The sequence below is a fragment of the Benincasa hispida genome, chromosome 1 (genome assembly GCF_027475165.1).
Source record: "Benincasa hispida cultivar pf3 chromosome 1, pf3_genome.v1.1, whole genome shotgun sequence".
In the NCBI taxonomy this organism is placed as follows: Eukaryota; Viridiplantae; Streptophyta; class Magnoliopsida; order Cucurbitales; family Cucurbitaceae; genus Benincasa; species Benincasa hispida.
The window spans coordinates 27,483,418-27,505,554 of NC_143478.1; the positions used below are offsets into that span (position 1 = coordinate 27,483,418).

A 22,137-nucleotide genomic window follows, 5' to 3' on the forward strand; every position below is an offset into this window, starting at 1 on the left:
GTGATGGAATTGTGTTGAGCAACTAGTTTTCTCAGTGGAATCCAAGTATAAACCCCACTGAGTTTCCTGGTAAGTCCAAGGTCGAACTCAGGGACTTGGGAAAACAATATGCGGTGATAATATTTCATGAAGACTTTGCGGTAACCGATAATTCAAATAGTTGTTTGGTGTTGTTGGTTGCGGTAATGAAATAAATAAATGTGGCGGATTTGAGAAAGTTTGATTGTGTGATAGATGCACTGAGTATGCAGATGAACGGGTTGAGAAGGTCTTTAACTAGCTTTACCTGGGAATGCGTCAGACTAAGCGATCATGCTACACTCATGCAACAGCAAATCATTTTCCAATGCAAATGCAGTGCTCCTAAGTCTATGTGTTGAATGCAAAAGTGTCCATAGAGCTTATTCCTAAGTCTCTACTCTTTTCCTATGTGATGATGCAACATGCACACAAAGACAAGGTGACTGCACGCAATCATATCTATCTCCAGGATGCATGCAATGCATTAATAGCAAAGAGTGTTATTCCTAAGCTCCTATCTCTTGATTATGCGTTCTAATTTGACTCTCCCGAGCCTAGATTCTAACCTGGATTTTCCAAGCCTAGATCTTATCCTTAGACTACCCTCCCGAGTATATCTAATGGACGAATGAAGCATACATAATACAAGATAATCGCATAGAATGAAGATCCCCAGTTATGCTAGCTAAGTGTTTCTCAACCCATTCAATAGATTTAGCTACTCATGCATAATAAACAAAGAGTGAACAGATATAGAGAAGTAAATTTCATTTCTATAAACGAGTTTAAGTACAAAATAACAATGGAAGATAAGGATAGAGAGCCTGATAGCAATCCCTTGCTTCCCAAGACTTTTACACTGTCAACTCTATTCGGTTCAAAAGATATTCCTACTTCCGCAGGAGTTGGCCCTCTCTCTGATCTTGAAGCTTCCGGCACTCTCCCAAGTTCACCGAAATGATCTATTGGCACAATTTCCTTTTCTCTCTTCCGCCTTACAATAAAAGAAAAATATGGACAAGGCTAAATTATGAACAAAAAGAACCGAGTTGAACTCGCTGAACCCTTTTCTAAAGAATGCCTTCGGTATTTATAGAGCTTTGGGGTGAAAGGCGGCTTCTCTCTTATGATTGCACAGATGGGATGGTTTTAATTCTCTGACTGACGCGTCGAATATTTGTCACCGAAAAGCTGAGTGTACTTGTTATCGTTAGCGTCTTGTTAACTTAATTCGAATTCGACCATCATCAGCTTTCTGTCCCATCGTGATTAATTATACCTTTCACTCAGATGCACCCACCAAGTTGCACCGTCTCTATGTGGCAATCTTTCTTAAGCATATGTTTGTAAACACAGATCACCGCAAAGCCTTGCGATAATGCTGTGCTCGACAGTTGATTTCTTGTGATCGCGCTTTGCGCCTTGTGTCAATACATATTCTGCATAAAAATATTAAAATTAACTGTTTCTATGCGATGAACGCATGCGACCGTAATGTCATAAACTGAATGCTTGTTGGACGCAATCTTATATATTTTATCAATGCAAGCCAGCATTGTTTAAGAACTTAGTACTGTAATAATGTGCATTTCTACCCGTTATCATTGATACTCATGCATCAGTGGTCATGCGTTGGAGTGAACTATGCGTTAACGAATGTATGCGATGACCGTGCGTTCTTGTCACACGTTTTCTTGTGCTCACGCCAAGTATAATGCGAACACAAGTTTCTCGAGTGATCCGAGGTCGAACTCAGAGACTTGTAGCTAGACGTATGCGGTAATGTGTATGCGGTGGTTGAATAAAAGAATGATGGGGGGTTTTATGCAACAACTACTCCTACTCCTAACTAACAGACAATACAATGAGAAGTATGAATGAGAGGTAGAGACACGAAAACTGATGACGTGAAGTAAATGGATGAAAAAATAGATAAAATGTGGAGATGTCTTCATTGCAACCCTTAAGAGTGACCGCAAGGGCAACCTCAGCCAATGCAAGCTATGCGATCATGCTACACACACTAGAGCCTAATTTTAGGACACATGTGATGTGTATGCAAAAGGGTCGAGATAACTGCATATCGCCACCATATTCTACTTCTTGGACGTAGTCATTGTCTTCTCCGTAGGGGGCATACGCTGTGTAATAGCAAACGGAGCTTATTCCTAAGTCTCCATTCTTGCTTATGCAAAACTAATCTAGCTCTTCCGAGCATCGATTCTAACCTAGCTCTCCCGAGTCTTAGGTTCGTTCTTTAGACTCTCTCTCGAGTAGCTTTAAAGGTGTGATGGACGCATACATAAGACAAGGTAACCACATAAACTAGGCTGACGCAAAATTATTCCTATCTTTAATGAACAATAGCTTACATTGCTTGATGCGACCAACCACTTACCCTCCCGGGCAGTTAGTTGTTGCTGAATTTACTCATAGACAAGCATTGTGTCCGCCTATAGACAGGCGTTGCTACAGCTTCACACTAAGCAAATAAGGTTTTCTCACACACTTACGCAACGCACACCTCCCGGTGGTTTGCTACATGCTTCATATTCCTATGCCGCATGATTAAGTATGCGATACTCTAGCAATCTCACTAAGTGATGTAATGAAAGTTAAGGTGTCAAGTAAAGAAAGATGGAGATGGAATCGAAGGAAACACAGAAATGCATTGAACACACAATGTATTAATTTCTTAATCCAAAATGTAATACAATACAATATAAGAATAGAAGAGAAAATGAAAAGACAAGCTGGCAGCAATGACTTGCTTCCAGCAGATGTGTGTCAAGGATGCCAGTGGTGCCATGGATGGGCGGTGGAGCTGACTATCCCGAGATCTAGCTCCGGTCATCACTCGGAATAGATGAAGGAGATAAAGAACTCTCAAGCTTTTCTTCTAACGTGTTCGTCTGGATCACAAAGATCCACCCTAAGTCGAACCTTAGGCGAAAAACCTTGGATTCAAACCCTGGGCAAAAACCCTAAATCATTTGAAATTCTGCTCAGTGGCTTCTATTTATAGAGCTTGATCGTCGACAACATTAATGGACTGCTCTGATTTTGACATTAGCGACGCGTTGGTCCTTTTCTAAGTCTCTTCTGCTAACTGCGGGGTAGGTGAAATGTTAACATCATCTTTTGGTTTTCTCGAGATATGCGTTGATGCCTTCATTCCACCAACCTTGCGTTCGTCCCACTATTATGGTTATTGTGTAGTCGCAATCGTGCAGTGACTGCATTCCCTTAATACCAAAACTTCTACACGATGACCACAATCGCTTAACGATCGTAACTCCTATGTGATGGACGCATGCGATTGATCACCGCAACACCCATGCATTGATCGTATGCATTCGCCATTGCGATTTAGAGTTTCTCCGCATGCGATCGTCTATGCGGTAGCCCGGCTTCCGCGTTTGCATCCACTTCTTGCGATAGCTACAAAAATAGACAATTGAACGCATAATAACACATATAATGGGTTAGTCGAGATTCTCAATGTTGAACATCGCAAACTCATTTTCTCATGAATTCCTAACATAATTGTCGCATAGTCTGCTTAACTGCCCTCATAATTCTAAATAAAAGGCCTAAGATGACATGCATTTCTGCATGTCATCAGATGCCACGAGGCAGAGGATAGATCTAACGGTGTGGACAATAAAGGGAGAAACGTGAAGAGGTTTAAATGAAGTATCAAATACCCCAAGTACCTCACACTGAATGTTCTACCTAGGGGTTCATTTACTTAAACTATCCGGCTACTGATTTTAATCTAAGTTAGTTTAATTTGCCCAAAAACAACTCTTCTTTGAAATTAAACAAGTTCAAGTAGCCACATTAAACTTTTTAATGGAATGTCCTCAAATTTGCATGCATGCATCAAATCTATCTAATTCACAGGTTCCCTGGTAGGGGTGTTTCGTTTCCGTCACCTTAAATATCCCAGCCCAGACAGAACCCGCCTTAGACAAAAAGTTCCTTATAGATTTGCTACACTTTAACCTTTTATTAGCCAATTTAATCCTATTAAACTGATTAAAAGATTAAAGTCTAGGTTGCTAATCTTATTAGAACCGTGATCTTAGGTCAAGTTTTAAAACACTTCTAAAACCATGATACAAGCCTAAGTTCGCATGCATGTCTTTCTTATAGATTTTAGTTCTAATTTCCTTGTAAATCTTATAAAAGAAACAAATAAACCATACACATCACCACACAACTATGTATTTATAACACTTAGAAATTTAACCTATGTGTCATGCTTCATGCAATGTCTGTTCATTACTATACATAACTTTTATATACAAGTAATGAACCAAGCAAACATACTTCCATACACCCTTATACTATAACACTTATAATATAAAGATGATGCATATCTATGCTTTATGCATGCATAAATATAATTCTTATATTATATGATGCATGAGCATGCTCTTATGTAATTTAAATCACGTTTCTCTAAATAATAACACTTATAATAAAGAGATGATGCATGACCAATGCATAACCTAAGTTGGGATTTCTTCTATATGGCATACCATATGACATATAAATAAACATACATCCTATGTACATTCACAAAAGATTAATGGATCAGGATGAACCGCTTAAATAAAATTCTATCTATTACATTTTCCATCAAGAAAATTGATTCACAGGTGAACCGGGTCTTGAACCACCCAGGCGAAGCTCTCATCATTTAGTAAATGCGACCGGGTATACACGATCATTTAGCTACAATCGAGTACCTTTTACAATGAAATGAAGCATGAGGTACCCAATCATTTAGCGCACAAGACATTAACCCGTGAGTCTAAACGATCGTTTAGATGACAACGTTGTTGTGAAGCACGATCGTCTAGATGATCAAATAACAAGGATAAGTAACAAATTTACTCTGTGATCGTGTAGTCAAGAACTAAGCGATGAAGCTTGCTGAGCTACACGATCGTCTAGTGCACGCATGTCAAAATGTTCCTGAGTATCCGATACTCAAGGATCATTAACCCCATCATTTTCACGACCCGACCAACGCTTGGTCATTTTCATCCTCGAAGAACAGTAACTCCTTGCCTTGAAGCTTCATCACGAACGACTCACGGAGACTCAAACACTTTGAATTTATAGACTCGATAGCAAGTTAATACACCCAAAAACACAGGGGCCCTTACAATTAACTTCGAATGTAAAATAATTTAAATAACTAGAGGCTTCATCCCAAAAAACTCCATTAATCCACATCCATATAACTATTTAACAATTAAACAGAGTGTAGATATGCTTTACCACCGTGAAAGTAAATGTTATTCTTTGCATCAATGAATTTGGAATGTCCGAATCTAGCTCTGATACTAATTGAAGGAACTCTTATCAAAGAGTACCTCTGAGTGGAAGTAAGATCATTCCAAACACATTGTGACAAAATTACCGCATTCACAATCAAACAAACGAGTTATGCATTTAACAACAAATTACAACATGCTTTAAACTTTAAACAACAAAAGAGCAAGATACATACCAGTTGAAGAACTCTTCTTCGCCTCAAATCTCGCTCTCGCTAAGGAAGAAAATCTTGCTGTCGCTGAGATCGTCCAGGTAATCATCCACCATATCTCGCTATCTTCTACCCATGAATGGACTCCTCATGAACAAGGTAGTAGAGAAGACACCACCACTCGGAACCCTTAGTATTCTCGGAGTGAGAATCCAGAAGGTGTGGACTCTGTTGGATTTGGTAGAAGGAAGGAGGAAGGAATGATCATTTACCACGACCAAGCAAGTGGGAGATCTCGGAAGTCTATCGTATAGACGGATGCTTGATCGTTTAGGTAAAGGTATACGATCGTGTAGTAACTGGGGTTGATCATATAGACGATTGTTTAGTAAAACGCTTGGGCGCGCGATCGCTTAGAAAAAGCTAGACGATTGTTTAGGTAATTCTATGTGCTAGTTTAGGAAGTGTGTGCATGTACACGATCGTTTAGTAAACTTTGAGTTGTCGTGTATGCTCTCGGTTTGCTAGGCGATGGGCAGTGTACCCAATCGGTGAGTGAATATCTCATCTCTTTGCAAAATGAAAACCATTTTCATTTTATTCTTCAGTTACAAAAATTGAATGCAACCTCCCACTATCTCATTCGATTATGGAGAAAAAACCACAAACAATTATCCCATAATTGTTTAAATTAAAAAAGTAAATATAATCATATTATATTTATAACCTATGGTTTAATATAAAATCATATGCAACATATGAACCATAATCCTTTTCTCCTCCACTAGATATAAATCATATTTATATCATTTTCCTCCAATTAATGTATCTTATACATCATGTCAAATATATCATATATAATTGACGAGTTCAATCATATCATATATAATCGAACGCCCTTTTGTCAATTTAAACACTTCAAACTGACCCAAAAACTGATTCTCAACTTGAATCCATTGAGCTACCAAGGGGACCTTATGGATCTATGGCTCAAGCTCCAACTATACGTGAATAGCTGATTAAACTCTTTAGCCACGAGATCCACCATTCGTTAACTGTTAGGCATCCCACTAAAGACCGACTGCTGCACTCTTCTCACCACAAATATATTTTTGTGTCCATCGGATATAACCAATCAATAGTACAATAACCTTTCACATATGTTTATAAGTACACCTGAGCCAATTTACCGTTTTGCCCCTGTAGTTACATCTAACTTCTTAAGTACTACTGATCCCTCTAATGAACAATACAACATAGTCCTACTATGTGTGGACACCTCTCAGGCCATGAGACGGTGTGTGGCACCACATCGTTCAAGCCTCGGAATCAACCCTTAAGAGCTATCTATCTACTTACCCTTGCTTCGAGGAAGAAGTGAATTCCATCTTCTGTAGCTAAGTTCCCAGCTCCCAAATCAGACGAATCCCTAAAGTGGTAGGTTTGAGTCGGCGATCTGGCCACTCGCATCCATGCAAATCAAAGGACTGCCCTCAAAGGCAGAAGTTCTCAACTCATTCAGGATTAAGGTCATATTACCTATGGTCATCTTAGTGAAGTGAAGTCTCTGTCATGAACGGTGTTATATAACGAGACTATTACATTTTGCGGTCCGGTCTTATACAAACTCCTTTGTATAGGACGCCCCTGCTCGCATGTCTCCACATGAATGATCAGGATCAGACCATGTGTAGTAAGTCACAACACTTGTAACTATTCTACAAAGCGGCCGCATCCGTAGCGTTACTAGGATAAGGTTTTCCTCCTATATCCATATACTATAGACCATTTTAGTTATTACTTAAGGCATAATTCACTTGTATGTCTCCACATACATGCTTAAGTTACAACGACAACTAGGGATCTTAGTTTATTGGTCTGTGGTAAAGCAATTAAAAGATCCAATGTTTCATAGACAATAGTGAAGAAAATATTATATATTATTATATGACAAGTGTTTGTTCAATACTGTGTTTACAAACTACAGAACCCAATGAGAGTTTAGGGCATCAACCCCAACAGTAGTAAAGTTGTCTATCCTTGATAGACTATAATATTAAGACATCAATGATAGACTTATATAAGAGATTAAAGCATATCATTGATATTCCTGATATAATTTAAATGATATGCTATTATCAAGTATAAATCAGTCAATAGTAGACTTATACATCAATATGGGATCTATCCGTGAAATCTGGATGTATATTATTAGCTATCATTGATAAATATATATTACTACATATGTGAGGGTTAAATGAAGTTGTGTGTTGTATTTTTTAATCCTGAAGCATGCCTTCAGTTGATTTAATGCAAGGATACCTAGTAAATTTAGGTTTCAAAAACTATTTTTTCTATAGTCGCAACCAGCTTTAAGTTGTGCTATTTTTTCTATATATTTGCCTTAATTTTGTATCTATCCAAGAAGCCCTTTTATGTTTTGTTACTCTTTCATTGGGGCATCCACTCACTATTTATCACAAAAAATAAAAAAATAAAAAAATAATGATAAAATAAAACTAATGGAAATGAATTTGGCACATCCAGTTTTTTTTTTTTTTTTTTTTGATTATTGGTAATTTGATATGATATATCTGAATTGCAGCCAAATTCTTATATGATGTTCTTGAGACAACGACCTTCAAACTATCTCTACATCGGTATGATATTGTCGATTTAAACATAAATCCTCATGGCTTTTTCACTTATATACCCATGATCTTCCCCTTATCTAATTAATGTGGGACTTTGGTCGCATTCCCAACAGTTCTTTCTCTTCTCAATTAGTATAATATTGATTTCTTTTAGTTGGACCTTTTAAAAATTCTAGAAACCACAAGTGAAAGAGTATTAAAATATTGATATATAATTAAAATTTATTGCAATCCATTTGGAAGGAAGGGCTTGAGTAATTCATTGAGAAAACAAAGCAAATATATAAGATAGAAATATATCAGATTTGCTTAAGTTTATTGTCGGTCTAAGAACGCTTAAAGATTGAAGCTCCCAAAAAGACAACATCAACAATATATTAAAACACAGCTGATCATCCAAACAATCATAAAGCTCACATCATGGGTTGGTTAAGATTGGAGGAATATAGCCACCCCCCCATGGGACATCATCAGAAGTTGGTTTCTTTACATTTGGTACAACTAAACCTTTCCCAACATTTTTGTACTCCACAATCATTTTACCTGAAACTTCTTACAGAAGAATCGTTAGATATATAATATTAAATTTATCTGGATATATCAATTTAAATTTTTAGGTTAATTGATGATTTAATACGGTATCAAAGTATGTGATCCAGGAGGGTCCATGTTCAAAATTCTGCAATGTTGTAAAGTTATTTCCTCCCTAATTAATATTAATTTTCACTAGTTGATCAATCTTCTACATATTTCAAACCCACACAAGTGAGGATGAATGTTAGATGATATAATAGTAAATTTACCTTTACTCATCAACTTAAGCATTTGAGTCAATGGTGATTTAACAAAATTCAAAATGAAACCATATTGTTACCAAACTAACTTTGTCGTGTCATTTCTTTTGGAAAGATACTTAAGTATTGGCTAGGTTGCTCCTATCTTTGTATAACCTAGACAATTGTCCAATAAAAAATTATTATGTGACAATGTTTTATAAAAAAAAATGGTTTAAAAAGGAAATTGCAACGGGCTAGGTTCAGGTTGTACCAAATCATTGCACTTTCTTTTGAAGAAAAGTATATATTTAGTGGTTCATGTCTTGTGTAAAATAGGTTTATCATAAATTAGGGCTACATTATATATTCATCACTTGATAAGATCTTATTTAGGTGTACATAGTTTGATTTGCTTTAGTTTGAAAGAAAACCATATATATATATATATATAACTTTTAATGAAATTAAATTTGAAATATAAAATAATATACTTATTACTTTTCATAATTAATGGCTCATAAACTCTCTCAATTTTGATTGACTGATATTTCAAATTTATTTACTTTTTATCTTTTTATTCATAATTCCTTTCAAATTTTCTTAAAAATCTCAACCATTAATATAATTCCCCTAAAACTCTCATAAGTTTACATTGGAAGAGTTGAAGACCTTTCATATATCTTTAATTTTTCTTTTTTTTTTTCAAAACTAAAACTCTTCCCATTTCTTTCCCAAATATATTACATAGAGTAGTTTAGATTCATTTTAGGTTGAATTCTCTCTCTAAAAAAATCATTTCCTCAACTCAATCTAACTGCTTCAAAGTTCCATGTTTTTCTGTTCAAATTCTTTTACATTTTTTTGAAGAAAAAACAATATCATATTATTGATTGTTCAATACCCTAACATCTAAGATTTGTTTACATTTACATACTTAGAATATCAATATGTCTACTAGAAAATATGTATTTGGATATGAAAAGTTCTAGAAGAAAAGAATAGTAGAAAAATTGATTGAATCTCAAAAAGGTGCTCATGATAAATTTGTTATTGGAAGTAAAAATAATAAAACTAATGATATAATAGAAGAAATGATAGGTATAGAAAAATCGAAAGATTGAAAAAAAATAGTATATAATTATATGGTTGAAAATGAAGCATGTAATCAAATAAACTTGAATGAAAAAAGAACTGGAGAGCGAGGAGGAAAGTGAAAAAAAAAGAAAATAATGATGATATTAATAATGATAATGAGACATGTATGGTGCATTCTAAATATATTATATATGATCCAGAAAGATGGAAAAACATTCATTCTAAATTAATTGACTTATTGGTAGAAAAAGGTCCCGTCAAAGAAAGTCATTTAATTTTTTTTAAAAGATGAAAATTTTAGACATTTTTTAATTTTAATTATACTAAAAAATTATCTTTTCGCAAAAAACATGATAGAAATTGGCTAGTTTACCAAGAAATATTTCGATAAAGTTTAATGTTTTTGTTATAAGTTATTTGGCATTAAATCTAATATAGTTCAACTGGCTAACAAAGGAGTTAATGATTAGAAAAATCTTAGTTCTCGGCTTAAAAGTCATGAAACTAGTAACTAACATATGTAATATGAATACCTTGGGTTGATTTACAAATTAGATTGTTAGAAAATAAAACAATTGATAAAGATGTTCAAGAATTAATTAATAAACAAAAAGAACATTGGAATAAAGTATTAACACGAATTATTACCGGAGTTAAAAATCTTGCTAAAAATAATTAGCATTTCAAAGAAGTAATGAAAAATTTTATCAAGAAAATAATGGAAATTTTTTAAGCTTAATTGAAATGATTGCCAAGTTTGATCCAAAAATGTAAGAACATGTTCGTCGTATTCAATTAAAGATATTAATTATCATTATCTTGGACAAATATAAAAAATGAATTCATTCAGTTATTAGGACTTGAAATAAAATATAACGATTGAAAAAAGTAAGGAAGAAAAATATTTTTCGGTTATATTAGATTGTACACGTGATATAAGTCATCCAAAACATATATCTTTTATATTGAGGTGTGTTGATATTTCAACAAGTCCAATAAAAATAGAAGAATATTTTTTAGAATTTTTAGAAGTTGAAGATACTACTGGAAAGGTTTATTTGATGTGCATATAAACACAATTGAGGATCTTAAACTTGATATATCGAAAATAAGAGGACAATGATATGACAATAGATCTAATATGAAAGAAAAACAATAAGGTGTACAGAAAATATTACTGGAAATAAATCCTAGAGCATTTTTATACACCTTGTGGTTGTCATAATCTCAATCTAGTATTTTCTGACATGACTAACTCTTTTCATAGGACTATGACATTTTTTGGAGTTTTGCAAGTATTTATTCTTTATTTTCTTCGTCTACAAAACGGTGGAAACTTTTGCTAGATCACATAACCGGCTTGACTATCAAACCATTTTAACAAACATGGTGGGAAAGTCGAATTGAAAGTGCTAAAGCAATAAGATTTCAAGTGTCTCAAACAAGGGATGCTTTGTTAAAATTAGGAGAAACTTGTAAAGATCCTAAAGTGAAAAATGAAGCTAATTGTTTAGCTACTTAAGAATTTGAAAATTTTGAATTCTTGTTAGACACGACTATATGGTATAATATCTTATTTGCTACAAATTTTGTGAATAAAGTCTTACAACATAAAGATATGCATATTGATGCTGCTTAGATTACTTGAAATATTTAGTTTCATTTTTTAGAAAAATATAAAGAAAGGGATTTACAAATGCTATGATTTCAGCTAAAGAAATTGCAAATGGCATGGAAATAAAACCAATATTCGTGAAAAACGAATGATTCAAAAAAAATAATAATAATTTGACGAGCATGTTGACATTGAAGAATACGATCACCTAAAGATACTTTTAGAATTGATTACTTTTACTATATTATAGATCAAGCAATTTATTCACTTAAAAATAGACTTGAACAATTTCAAGTATACGAAAATTCTTTAACTTTTTATTTGATATGAAATTTTTAAAGTCATTAGATGATAATAATTTGAAAAGATATTGTATTAAACTTGAAAATATATTATGACATGATACATTTTCTAACATTAACAATTTATGTTTATTTTTTAAATTAAAAATATTAAGAGAAATCTTGCAAAATGAAATTGATTATCCTAATTAAAATATTAAATTATATAGAAAAGGTAAATGTTTTTCCAAATGCATATATTGCTTGTAGAATATTATTAACAGTACCAATAACGATTATTTATGCAGAAAGATTAAAATTAATTAAATCTTATTTAAGATTAATTATATCGCAAGGAATATTAATATTAAGTGGATTGACCATATTATTCATTGGTTATCAAAATTTAAAATAGATTTTAGATTATTATATTTTCTATATGAATGCTTCTCTATCATATGATCTCGAGCTGCCTCTGTATATATGCATATGTATTTAATCAATTTTCTTCTGAGAGTATGATTAAAACAAAACATTCTTTCAAGAGGATAAATATGCGAAACCATGTACAATAATGAGAATGGCAACTTACGAATACGTGGTTTGTGGAGCAAAGGAATGTTATTGGTTGCAGAAACAGTAGAGGCAATGAGAAGCAAAGCAAAGAAAAGTAGCTTCAACACAAGGGAAATTCTTTTGGGGGATGCCATTTTTGAGAGCATTAATAAGCTTAAGGGTAGCTGAATAGCTAAATTTATTTTAGTTGGTAATATTTATAGGCAAATTTAAGGTGAAACTCAATTGATTGTGACACAGAAGAATTGTGGCTGTGGCTGTGGCTGTGGCTGTGGCTACTTACAACTTCCACTCCATCTTCATCCATTCACATGTGAACTTAAAGAGTCAAACAAGTCGGCCATTTTAAGTGGTTGGAAACTTTGTTGTAGGTGTTCATGCCTTTCTTGACCCCACGCTATTCTAGATTTTTATTTGGGCTAGTTGCATTATTAGCAAAAAGAGTTATAAATATTAGGCCGTGTATATACATTGTTTGCATGTGTGTACATCTTAAAATGTATTTCCTTCTGTATATACAATAATTAACATTATACATGCGTGTATATATATTGTTTGCATCATATATTTACTAGTATAGGGTGAGAGTCGAGTAGCTAGAGTGAGTATCAAATAGCTAAAGTGAGTAACTAGAGTGGGTATCGAATAGCTAAAGGGAGTATTGAATAGTTAGAGCGAATATCGAGCATCGAGTCACATGTGTGCTTGTTAGGGTTATTGTGGTAATTTAACCATTTGATGAATGCAAGCAAAAGATTAAAAAAAAAAAAAGGAGATTTTCAAAAATAGAAAAATACGGGAAACTATTTGCACAAAATAACAAAATTTAATTTTCTTTGATAGCGGCTAAGAGAGACTGATAGAAGTCTATAATTGTTTATGAGTGATAAAAATTGATAGAAATCTATCATTAATACTATATGATAGACGTTGATAGAAGTTTATCAGTGTTTTTTTTTTTTGCTATTTTTATAAATAATTGATTTGTTTTTATCTGCGAAAATTTCCCCAAAAGAACCTAACTTTTCAAAATTTAGGCCTTTTTTCATTTGGATCCTTGAAAAGGGGGTCATCCGTATAAAATTCTCATCATTTTATGCCTCATGGCTCCACCAAAATCACACAACACCATTAAAGGTCACAACCTTAAACAAGGAAAGTTCATATAACTTACCTTGTAAACGTCTAAAAGTGACATTTGGTTTAAAGTTTTATAGATGCCTGGGAATAGGATGTCTAGGAATCAAAGATGACTTTGTTGGATTGTGCATGGAAATGCTATCAGAATTTTATGAACAAAAATTTAATTAATTATGTATCGATAATAATTTTAGTTATACATATTTGAAAAAAGAGGGTTTAAAATTCAAAACTAACAAATTAATATATTTAATAAAATTTCATACTAATTATAATCTAATACTTAATCATTTTTATAATTAATTAATTTCAACATTTATAATTTTAAATTTTAATAAAATAATATAAAAATATATATTTTAATAAACAATATATAAAAAGTTTTAAAAAAATAAAGATAAAAATATGATATATCACTAGAAGAATTTCGGGCTTTAATGTCGGTTGACAACTGATATTAAAGATAGTGTTATTAAAGCCTTTTAACGTCGTTGTCTTTAATGTCGGTTTTAAATCGACATTAAAGGGCTGTAATAACACCGTCTTTAATGTCTGTAATAACATTAAAGGTCACAACCTTAAACAAGGAAAGTTCCAAAATTAAGGAGGGTAAAATCTTAAAACCACAATTTCGTCTTTTCCCTTTCAAATTTCACAAAAACTCAAAATTTCTTATACAAATAATTCAATTATCCCTTCCAATTAATTTAAAACTCATACTCAAAGAATCCACATTAACTAATAAAACTTCTTCAACTGTAACAATTTGTTTCCAAATTCCAAAGAGTAGGAAACTAAAACTCAGCAATTTGAGATAATTAACTTAAATTTTACTAAAAAAAATTGGGATGTTACAAGGCATGTCGCACCTAAACCTTGACTCATTGACCGGTCAGTGGGTCCCCATATTTAGTCATTTGAAGCACCATATAATACATTCAATGCAATAATGAAAACATGAGGGTACTTTTTCCAATTCGGATGAAGGTACACAATATCACACATTATAAGCTCAACGAAAGTATGCTATTCAACTTTGATTATTATTATTGAAAAAAAAAAAAAAAAAGACGATGACGACTTTGATTATATAGTATTAAGACTGAATTTCAAATATAAAAACGTATTTGTAGTTGTAGTTAACTCCACCAAAATCACATACAACGCTATAAAAAGCCACAACTTTAAAGAACTTCATACAACTTGTGGAGATCCTTATTAATCCAAACCCAAAACAAAGGCCAAGGAAGGGTAATTAAAAATAAAAACATCCATGTTCGAGACCTTGCCCTTAGGAAGAGGATGGAGGTGGACGAGGACGAGGAGGAGGCGGAGAATAATTTCCTCTCCAAGAGATATCCAACTGTCGAACAATTAATCTCCTACCTATCAATCCATGCATCTCCATCGCCAACGACGACTCACCTATTAATCCAAAAACGAAAAGTGTAAAAGGATTTCAGAAAAAAGTTAAGTCACCAAACAACTCAAAAGCTTAAGCCAATACTTCGGTTATAGTCAATTTAAAACAATATTGTTAGAATGGTATTATGAAAAGAGAAGACTTACCGGCTGTGAGAGCGACAAGTTCTCTCGCCGAAACCACGTTGAAAGCATGAAGAAGCAAAGCAAAGAAGATAACCTTCTTCCAAGCAACGAAAGCTGTTGTTGAAGCCATTAGTTTGTGAATGTAGAAAGCTCACAAAGGATTGTGTGGAATTAGAAGGCATTGGTGGTTGTGTATATATTAACTAATTAACCCAATAAGCTAATGGGGAGGAGGGCTTCACTTTTTCAAGGAAACAAACTAGAAAATTTTGGTCTCCACAAGACTTTTTGGGTCGTCGTAGGTTAGTTCAGTCAATGAATTCGGCCTTTGATATATTTTCTTTTGAAAAATTACCTCCACTTTTTATTAAAAAGAATAATAAAGTACCTTCACTTACTTAATAACTTCATTAAAGCCCAATTTCTTCCACAACCAACGAAAATAATTAATATATATATATACACTTAAGTGCATCTCAAACAATATCTATTTTTATTCATCTCACCTAATTGTTTGATCATAATTTTTCATATAGTAAATTCTTCTTATTTCGATCACTTTTGAAATATTTTAGTTTTTTAGTATGAGTGACAAGGAACGCATAAAATGGTGCATCTTGAGATGCACCCAATTATTACTCATAATGAAATATCATTTTTAATCGATTCTACGAAAAACAATTAAAAATGTCATTTTTTAATCCAAAATTCAAAAAAGTTCTGGCAAATAGAAAAGAAAAAAAAAGTACTTTTTGGTCCCTAGGCACTATTAATTTAAATTGGATCTTTAAATTTTAAGATTTTATGTTCATACCCTTGAGTTTTGAGTTTAATTTCTATTTGATCCCTCTAACATATCAAGATTTATACTTTTAATCTTGATTCATCAATCTCCGATCTTAGTTGAAAACAATGGATCAAAAGGAGCATGTCTTAATTGTCATACTATTTTTTCTATCAACCCCAAAATCAGAAGTTTGGACTCCACTACCTCTAAATCAAAAGAATGAGATACAAAGTGTACAAAATAATTTGTATTTCAAAAATGATGAATTCGTTTTAAAATTGATTAGTCTTGGTGAATTCTCCCATTCATTCATAGACAAGCACATCGGATATCAAAAATGGAAATAGTGGCTTTTCCAATCAACTGCATAAGGAGATAAAAAGTAAATAAAATCAATAAGGAAAATGGTATACAACAAAATCATTAATTTTTCCAAGAGCAATAAGGTTGCACCTAATCCCTATATTCCCTTTTGCCAGAAGGAGGAAGTTAATAACAAATTTTGAACAAGAAGAAGACGAATCGCTCAGTGATGCATGGGTGAGGTTCAAGAGATTAGTGCGCAACTGCCCGCACAATGGACTGCCAGATTGCCTCCAAATCGAGATTTTCTACCATAGACTAAATCCTGCATCGCAGACAGCTGCCAATGCGTCAGCAGCAGGAGGTCTGCTGGACAAGAATTATGATGAGGCAGAGAACATTCTTGATCACATATCGAGAAACCATGAAGATTGGCAAAAAAGCGATCAGAGAACAAAACCCAGAGAAGGTAACGCAAATAATGGTGTCATCACATCTTTGCAAAATCAGATGAATGCGATGATAAATTTATTACAGGGCATCACAATCAACAATCCCAGAACGCAAAGAGGGTAAGTCAACGCTATAGAACAGACAAGCACCAGCTATGCTACATGTGGAGAATTGCATTCGGTTGAAGAGTGTCCACGAAACCCGCAGCCAATGTACTTTGTTAAGAACAACCCTTTTTCAAATACGTACAACCCCGGGTGGAGAAACCACCCTAATTTTGCTGAGAAAAATAACCAACAAGGCTATCAACCTATGGCGCAAAAAGGACCACTAGGATTTTTCCAACGAACTAAAGGTCAATAGCAACAACAAGCCAGCAGCTCTCAAACACCGCTGTCATCCTTTATGGAGAACCTATTAAAATAGTACATCGAAAAGAATGAGACGATCCCCCAGAACCAGGCGACTTCCACCCGCAATCTTGAAATCCAAATAGGACAGATTGCGGGACAGATGAAAAAATAGACCGCAAGGGACACTACCGAGCTCAACTGAGCTCCCACGCAACTCGGGGAACAAAGGGAAAGAACACTGCCAAGCAGTCACCCTGCGAAGTGGAAAGACCACAACGGAAGTTATGAAGGAGCCTAGCAGGACAAATTCAAATGTGATGGAACCAAACAAACCGTTGACGAAAAATGAGCTAGAAGAGCCCGAGATTGTGGAACCTGAAGTTGCGACCACCTTTAAGCCTTTAGACCATGGAACAGTGAAAGTACAACTACCTCCATTAACTCAAATATTGAAAAAGAAGCAAAATGATGAAGGTCGGTATCATCGTTTCCTGGAAATATTAAAAAAACTACACATCAATATTCCATTTACAGAAGCGATAGAGCAGATGCTGAAATATGCCATGTTTTTTAAGGATATGGTGTCGAAAAAAAAGAAGAACAGGAAAATTCACCACAGTGGCATTAACACAAAAATCAAACACTATAACACACCAAAGATGCGAGACCCAGGCAGCTTTATGATACCCTGCTCAATAGGAGGGATCTACATCGATCAAGCATTATGCGATCTTGGGACAAGCATAAATTTCATGCACCTTTCAATCTTCAAATCATTAAATGTAGGACAGCTGACACCCACGATGGTGACTCTCCAGCTTGTAGATAGGTCCCTGCTACACCTTGAAGGAAAGTTGAAGGATGTCTTGGTCACAATAGATAAATTCATTCTACCTGCAGACTTCATCATTCTAGACTATAAAACGGACAAAGATGTGTCAATCATACTAGGATGACCATTCTTGTCCACTGGTCGTGCCCAAATAGATGTGCACAAAGGAGAGATCACGATGAGCATCGATGGAAAGAAACTCAGGTTTAACATCATCAAGGCAATGAAGTTTCCAGAAGATGAGAGCCTATCAGATTCTGACGATGAATACAATTGTGGTGAAGAGTTGGAGTCCGAAAAAGAAGATGAAGAAAGAGAGGATGCGACAGCATCCTTAAAAACCTGCCATGTAATAACATAAACAGTGAACAATGAAGAAAAGTTGAATTTGAATGAAGAGAAAAAAACACAGAAACTTTCCTTAGAGCAACCACCTACACTGGAGCTGAAAACTCTACCAAATCATTTAAAGTACATTTTTGGCCAGAATGAAACCTTGCTAGTAATAATATGCTCTGCGCTATCGGAAGAAAAAGAAAATGCGTTGCTCAGTATTCTGAATAAGTATATTAAAGCAATCGGATGGATGCTTGCAGATATCAGAGGAATTAGCCCAACGTACTACATGCACAGAATTCGGCTCGAAGAAAACCAGAAAGGCTCTATAGAACCTCAACACAGACTGAACCTACAATGAAAGAGGTTGTTAAAGAAATTATTAAATGGTTGGACACCGGCATCATATACCCTATCGTCGATAGCATGTGGGTCAGCCCCGTACAATGCGTTCCCAAGAAGGGTGGAATGACATTAGTCCCAAACACAAACAACGAGTTAATCCCCATGAGAACCGTCACTGGCTGGCAGATTTGTATGGACTATCGAAAGTTTAATGCAATAATGAATAAAGATCATTTTCCTTTACCTTTCATTGATCAAATGCTAAACCGACTAGCAGGAAATGACTACTTCTGTTTTCTTGATGGGTATACGGGCTACAACCAGATTATGATTGCACCAGAAGATCAGGAAAATACCACATTCACCTACCCATACGGAACGTTCGTTTTTTGCCGCATGCCTTTTGGGTTATATAATGCACCAAGCACGTTTCAAAGGTGTATGATGGCAATCTTCTCCGAGTATCTTGAAGACTCAACAGAAATCTTTATGGATGATTTTTCAGTTTATGGGTAAACATATGAAGTCTATCTGAAAAATTTGGAGAGGATACTAAAAAGATGCAAAGAGACCAATCTGGTACTGAATTGGGAGAAATGTCATTTCATGGTTGAAGAAGGAATTGTGCTCTGGCACAAGGTTTCAAAGGAGGGGCTAGAGGTGGATAAAGCAAAAATTGAGGCCATTGAAAAACTTCACCCTCCAGCCAATGCAAAGGCTTTAAGGAGTTTCTTAGGACATGCAGGGTTCTACAGACGCTTTGTGAAGGACTTCTCTAAAATAGCTCGATCGTTGAATGCATTATTGGAAGCTGACAGAACATTTGACTTTGATCCACAATGCCTCACCACATTCAAAGCACTGAAGGACGCGTTGATTACAGCGCCTTGATAACTTGTAGAAATACAAGTTATTTATACTATTTTATTTAGATATTGCGGCAAAAAGAGAGGAAAGTTACGTCGATAGTATAAAAATTGGCTAAGAAATACGAAAATTATGAAATGTCGTAAACACACTCACTAAACCATTGCGACGGCGAATAGAGTATTTCAGTCTCTGTTTCGCAGGAAATAGGTCACCATATGCGTTCATGACTCGAAAAAAAAATAAAAAATGCATCTACATCGAATTGCGCCCATCAATCAAGAACGAAGAGATGATCAATACAATGACGACGCATACGAAAATCGACCAAGAGCTTTATTGATCAACGCATTTCAACCACATGCAGTAATCAAAAACAACATCGCATGCGGCGATAGATCGAAGATGTGAAGAGCAACGCATTTGCGGACGATTCTGACAAGTGTACGCCTTTTTGTGCATTTATGATGGATTGATTGCGTAACAGAAAGAAATTTTTCATTCCACTATTTTAGGAACTACCATAATTAGACAGTGGGGACCAAAAATTCAAAGAGCCAAGGTCTCGCCTATAAATAGCTTCTTCAAATTTGCTGAAAAGATATACTGATACATAATATACTGAGACTGATATACTGAAACGGGGAGAGAGAGAGGCTGGACTGAAGCGACTACATAGTCAATCCGGGAGAACTCTGAGCAGAGAATTCTTCCAATTCTCAAAGCTGAAGCTCTGTGCAAAGGTCAATTCTATTGGGAAAGCAAGCCTGAGAGGGAAGCTTTCCTCTCCACCACTTCCACACGTCGGCAAGCGTAAATCTCTGATCGGGATCTGTGTCAAGACGTTGACACTCTTTCCGTATTTGTTTCTATCCTCTAATTCATCTCATGTGTTCATCTTCTATAATCCTTCATTCACAACATGTATCAAATGCTTAATTTTAGAATTAAATGTTATCATCGCCATCGTTATCATCTCTCTGTCTCTTTCCATACATTCATCATCAATTTTCTCCATGATGTGTTCTTAATCCCCGGGGTAAATAGCGAGAATTGAGCGAGTGAGTCAAATCTTTGTTAAGGAATCAATTAAGTTTAGCTAAAGCATGCTCGATGGCATCTTCACCTATGGGAGCAGAAGTGAAGATGTTATTCTACCTATCAAGAGAAGGTTGGAAGAATGAGTTAACTAAATCAAGAAGTATTTCCAGAGATGGAAACAACCTTACGTTCATCACGTTCATCTATGTTTCACCATAGACATATGGGAACGCGGCTAATCACCAAGAGGTGTAAGCCAAGGGAAAGCAGAACCCTAGTTGCGTCCTTAACACGATTGACAAACTTACGAGTTTTTACTTTTACTCTTTCTCTTTCTACCTCATTCATAAGACTTTCCATCACATTCATCGAAACTTTTGTACAACTTCACAGTCAGTACTCGATCCCAATATCATGTATCTTATTCCATGTATCATGTATCATAGTAGTTTAGGAATTTACTTTATCAACGCATCTTTACTTTACAACGCATTTTTACTTTATCAACGTATTTTTACTTTCATCGCAATTTATATTTCTGTATAAACCAAATTCTTTATTCATTATTAAAACCGGTCGCATGTATCACATAAGTATCGCATTTAACGACTACAATCCCCGTGTTCGACCTCGGATCATTTTGAGAAACTTGCGTTGGAATTATACTTGGTTTTAGCGCAAGGAAACTTGTGACATACACTACTTCATCGCATACTACGAGCATATCACTATCAACGCATACACTTAGAACGTAGTATCGCATAAAATGTCTTTATCGCAAAGAACTTGAGCGCATATAGAGCATCATTCATTCATTCACCAGCGTAATAGATAGACAACATTCCATTTTTATCGTTACAAGTTTATGGCAACATGAGCTTGTATCATTCATATTCATCATTGTCTATTTCCTTAAAGATAAAGATACAAATCTCAGTTATCACGCCTATTTTGATCGCACCCAACTGGACAAAGCCATTCAAGCTAATGTGCGATGCTAATGGTTATGCGATGGGGGCAGTTTTAGCACAGAAGGAAAAGACAGTGTTACACCCCATCGCATATGCGAGCAACACATTGAACTCCACGCAGGAAAACTACACCACCACAGAGAAGAAGCTTCTAGCAGTAATCTTTGCGATTGAAAAATTCAGACCTTACTTGTTGGGATCCAAAGTTATAGTCCACACCGACCACTCGGCAATGCGATATTTAATGACCAAAAAAGATGCAAAGTTGAGGCTAATCCGATAGGTTCTTCTTCTCCAAGAATTTAATATGAAGATAATCGACCGCAATGGAACGGAGAACATGGTCGCTGACCATTTATCGAGGTTAGAGAATCCTGAAGTGGACCGCATTCAGTCGAACGTAAACACATCCTTCCCGGACGAACAATTGCTTAAAATTAAAGAACTACCCTGGTATGCAGATATTGTCAATTTATTGGTCTGCAAACAATTTCTGAAAAATGCGGAGATGATTTCATTGCAACCATTAAGAGTGACTGCAAGGGAAACCTTAGTCAACGCAAGCCATGCAATCATGCTACACACACGTGAACCTAACTCTGGGACGTATGCGGTGTATCTGTGATACTGCCGAGAAGCC

The 22,137-nt window shown here is 34.9% G+C and overlaps 2 long non-coding RNA genes and 1 other non-coding gene across 3 annotated transcripts; all 3 read right to left on the reverse strand.

The window, feature by feature from the left end:
- Positions 1-8,440: 8,440 nt before the first annotated feature.
- Positions 8,441-12,706, reverse strand: LOC120075513 (uncharacterized). The gene is made up of 2 exons (XR_005481349.2): positions 12,538-12,706; positions 8,441-8,721 (listed from the first exon to the last, which is right to left on the reverse strand). It is a non-coding gene; the product is annotated as an uncharacterized LOC120075513 (long non-coding RNA).
- Positions 12,707-14,685: 1,979 nt separating this feature from the next.
- LOC150038353 (uncharacterized) lies at positions 14,686-15,514 on the reverse strand. Its single transcript, XR_016524964.1, has 2 exons — positions 15,231-15,514; positions 14,686-15,086 (listed from the first exon to the last, which is right to left on the reverse strand). It is a non-coding gene; the product is annotated as an uncharacterized LOC150038353 (long non-coding RNA).
- Positions 15,515-16,473: 959 nt separating this feature from the next.
- Positions 16,474-16,580, reverse strand: LOC120070477 (small nucleolar RNA R71). Its single transcript, XR_005479971.1, has one exon. It is a non-coding gene; the product is annotated as a small nucleolar RNA R71 (small nucleolar RNA).
- Between the last annotated feature and the right edge of the window lie 5,557 nt (positions 16,581-22,137).